This window comes from Pinus tabuliformis, chromosome 7 (genome assembly GCF_031772625.1).
Source record: "Pinus tabuliformis cultivar Carrire ecotype Pingquan chromosome 7, CPIR1, whole genome shotgun sequence".
Classification (NCBI taxonomy): domain Eukaryota; kingdom Viridiplantae; phylum Streptophyta; class Pinopsida; order Pinales; family Pinaceae; genus Pinus; species Pinus tabuliformis.
This window is the reverse complement of record NC_142293.1, coordinates 2060100024-2060104918: the sequence shown is the minus strand read 5'-3', so window position 1 is coordinate 2060104918 and position 4895 is coordinate 2060100024.

The window sequence follows — 4895 nt, the reverse complement described above, 5'->3', positions numbered from 1 at the left end:
GAAAAAAAATTTCCTAGAGCTTGTCAATCTCAGCGAGATTAGTTCGAACTACTTATTCATGAGTTGGCTTGGGGTGAATTATTGTAGAAGTTTCCTAACTTCTCTTGCCCCTAGGTATCCAAAAACATTCTCCTAGAGAATAGAATGAAGCTATATAATTTGAACCTATCAAAAAAGAAAGGGGCTAGCTGAAAATAGTTGTAACTTATGGGAAAAAACAACATATTTCGTGGTTGTTTAGAGACCATATTTGCAAGGGAGTGGTGGGTACCATCAAAAGGTATATTAAAAGACCATTTTGCCACCCTCCAACCCATAATTTCTCCTTTTCTCACATTAATTAACATCTTTTTGGCCCTAATGTCTTTAATAGGAAGACAAAAGGAAGATAGATTTCTAAATTAAATGGTAATGATGATTCTCTTGTGAAATGCATATGATTTATGTTGCTCTAGCCAATCCCTTTGAACATGGTGATTAAGAGGGTGATTTTACAATGAGAAGTAGCTTGGGTCTGTTTATTTGAATTCATGTCCTTCGTATTTCAATTACAAAATTGTGTTGTTCTTGCATATGATTTGTTTCTTTTTGAAGCAACTTTTCACATTCTACGATTAGATTAATGATTCAAATAGTTGCAAGTAGCACATGGTTTACATTCTCCAAATAGACAAGTAATTTTCATTCCTGTAGTTATCATAGCATTTACATTTTTGTAACTAGGGTTAAACTTTATATCTGATGAAAGACACTTTCCATTTCTCTAAGTACAACAATTGTTTTTCACTCCTGCAGTTAAATTAGAACTTTCTTTTTCATGCAATTCTCTTCCTTGAGCTAGCTAAAAGAGTGGTATTTGTATGCCTTGATCTGGTCCATTGCTTGAAGCCGGCATGAGTATAACATGACCTACTATGCATACAACATTGTCACCTCTTAATTTTGTATGAATCCCAGATTGATACTTAAAGTAGGTAGCCTTCAGAGTCACAACAATCTTGTTGTGATATTGGGGCTCATCACTTTTTTGCATCATTGTCATGGAGGTGTCCAAGTTGGTGCTTTTTCTACTTAGAGGTTACCCTTCTTTCTTTTTCGATCATTTTTTTCTGCACTAGCATCCGTAATTTAAAAAAAAAAGAAAAACAAAAAGCAAAAAAAAAACTAGTTCTTCCATGCCTCGTATGAGTATAGATAATGAAGGAAAATTTCTACCAAAAGCCTCCACCCCATCAAGCAATCAACCATCATTCTTATTTGGTGATTGTGAGCCTCCCTCTCTAAGCACAGGGGAGTTAGAAAATCCTCTAGGTGAACAACCTAAAATTTTTGAAGAACCCATAGAGGAGGAAGAGACCATATCACCTACCCACAACATCGATGAAAACATGAAAATTGAGTTCTTTCGTATATGAGAGACCAATGGGGACGCCAGGATGAAGAATATAAGTCCTACTTCCCTTCAACATTTCCATTATCTCTAAAAAATTAAACCACATCCACCCTCATGATCTAACAATCCTTCCGTAATTGGTCAAGGGATCACATAATCAAATCAATATGTAAAAATGAGGGCTTCCTGGAGATTCAATCACCTCCAGCCTCAGGCTTTACTGCAATCGCACCAAAACTAGCTAATGGATTACTAGTCCCAAAAATAACTTGGATGCCTTATAATTTCTTCACCAATATCTTGACGAATTTTCCTATCTCCACCCTTAGGCTTTACTGCAATCCCACCAAAACTGGTTACGGGATTCCTAGGCCCTATGGGAATTTTCCTGAGATCACCTCACCCAATTGCAAAACAATCTGATAATCCAAGCTCAACTAAATAAAGAACCCCATCACACCATAGTTATCTAAAACTGGCGAGGAAAGGCTAAAACCCTATCACATGTGACAAACACCATACCAATGAAAAAAACATAACCAAATACACACATGCATGTACCATGCATTCAAAAACCAGCTAAGAAATCACACATGAAACCTATTATGTGTAATTATTCATTTTTGGACACAGCCCAACTTGGCCAGATTTTGGGCAAGCATTTCAAATTTGTGTGGAGCGTGTAGTACAGAGGATGTCGCTTAGTGCAAAGTGGACTGCATAGCATTGCAACGGGGCACAATGATCACCATGCAAAAAACCCACCGTGAAGTATTGGGTCTTCATAGTGAAGCCTCTCACCTTTTGTAAAAGAATATAATATTATAAAAGTTGAATGGTTTTGGACCATAGTCCCTTGTATTTTGGAAACCATGGTATTGGATTCATAGTAATGTAGCGATGTAATCCCTCAATGTAATAGTATATATAGGGATGAATAACAAAGAAGGAAGGCAACTGTTGTTCCAGATCTATGTTTATGCTTGTATCTTTATGATATGTACTTCAGAGAAAGGGGTGAGCCTCCGAAGCTGAGTGCGCAGAGGCTTGGGTTTGTAGCTTATTGCGCAGACAACCTGTAGCTGTGTGCATAAGGAAAGAACTATTTGTTGTACCAAATTCTCTATTATAAGAAACAGTTCTTGTGGACGTAGTCCCACATTGGGATGAACCACAGGAAAATCTATGTGTTCATGTGTATTTTTTATTAACTATACTTTATTTCAGTATTGTGAAGTTTATGTATGTTTATGATAGGTTTAAGTGATGAATGTAATTCTGTGAAGTAATATATAAGTGCAAAGTAGTTCATGAATGCGAAGTAATTTAGAAGTGTTAGAGCATAAGAAAATACATAATTGTCAAATCACAGTATCCCTCAAGGATGCAGAAACCTGTCTGCAACCTCCCATAGTCACTTCAAGTGATACTACAAATTGCTTGCAGGTCGTTGCCGAAAGGGCTAGGGATTGAGGGTTTTTAGTGCGTGGTAAAATACAAACTTGGGTTAGCCTAACCTAAGCCAACAAATTTTTCTGTTGTCGGGACTAGGATCCGTTTGAGGGATGTTTATGTGACATCCATGAAAGAACAAAATAAAAGAGTCGAGAGAATATAAGGAATGAGAATTTGTAGAAAATGAGAATAGAAACACTCATTTGTCAACTAGGAGGTGGTTGGAGAAGTATATTTTTTAAGATCAATGCAAAATCTTCTTTGGTTTGTTTTTTGTTGAGATATACTAGTGGATATCAAGGTTGACCAAGAGAAAGAACTGTTTTAAAGGAGGCAAACCTAAGGAGTGGACTCTGGAACTGATACAATGACTCAAGAACACTAACAACAGGATCTCAAGAGTTGTTGACTTCTAGATTGATAAGTTCTTGGGAGGATTCAATACAGAGTTCATAGTAGACTCAATTGTGTCCTATATTGAAGTGGAATGGAAATTTTTCAAAGGACTGCAAGGTAAGTTCTTGAAATATCTGAAACTTTGGATTACAATGCTTTTGTGCGAAAGGGAAATTTTATGGTTGTAGTCATATTACTGGTTACTTATATTTGGGAGATGATCCGAAGAAGAAACGAGAACAACGCAGAGTGGAAAAAGATATAGAATAGACACTATGAAGAGATGTCATGGCTAAAATCCAAACAATTTTATATAAAGTGACTATAGCCCCCTATTGAGTGAGTTTGACAGTGAAGAAAACCACCTTGAGAACCCTGAAGGAACTTTGAAGTATTCACCCTTCTAGCCTGAAAAATCGCCGAAGCGAGAACCAAGTTGTAATCAAGATGATTTTGGTTTTCCCCATCACCCTACTCCCCCTACCCACCCTACCCCTACTCCCCCTCCCCTTACAAATCCCTCTACCCCACCCCATCCCCCTACCCATATGAGAAGACCTATGGCCAATGATATTAAGTTACCTATCTTTAAAGGGACTGGATCAGAGGATCGAGAGTAGTTCTAATTCTTATGCAAAGTAGTATGGACGGTGAAGTAGGTCCATGACGAAAATATGAAGAAAGCACAGCTTGTCACAGCATTTAGGGAGAGAGTGCTGACATGGTACATGAAATATTTAAGCAATCAGATAACATAATTTGCATACATCAAAACATCATTAGTAAAATAAATCAAGAAGTCGAAGTCGAAGTCGAAGTGCATCAAAAAATTAAAAGAAATCGAATAGAATCATGTTGATTTTGTGTGGGAATTTGATCAAAGATTCAAGATATTATTAGATCAGGTGAGCTTCGAAATAGCTCTGTAGAAACATAAATAATGGTTTATATTTGTGTTTCATGCACATATATGTTTACCTTTATCGCAACTAAAGATAGAAACTCAAGCCGAAGCTTTAGAACTTACGATGAAATTATATGCTTCGCCTATAGGGGATACCAATGCAGGAATGCACTAGATCGAGAGCTCGCTGGAAAAATTAACTCTGCAGATACAAGATATGAAGAAAAGTAAAGAAGTTAGTGATGAAGTGTGGTGTACGAAGTGTAAATAAGAAGATCATTCTAAGGAACAATGTCCTCTCTTTAGAAACTACATGGATAGTAAAGCACCAAATCCTTTGAATCCTGGATCCAGCTTATGGTGTGAGATATGTAAAGCTAGAGGTGAACATCACGATGAAGGTTGCTACTTATTGCAGAAGTATGTCCAGACTCCAAGAAACTTATATTACAAATTCTGCAAATCAATAGGGCATTATGAGAACAACTGTCGACCTTATGAATTGATGATAGAGTGTAGTACTAATGCCTATAGAATGCAAGTTGAAGAACATGGACAATATAGTGGTCGAGGTGGTTATCAATTTTAAGGTTGAGGTGTTAGTCAAGGTGGCAGAGATGATCAAGGTCGTTGATAGATTATCTTCTACTACTACATCCAGGTAGATCACATTGCAAGAGATTGTCAGAATCCTAATATGACATGTAAGTATTTCAAATCATTTGATCATGTAATTGAGTTTCCGGT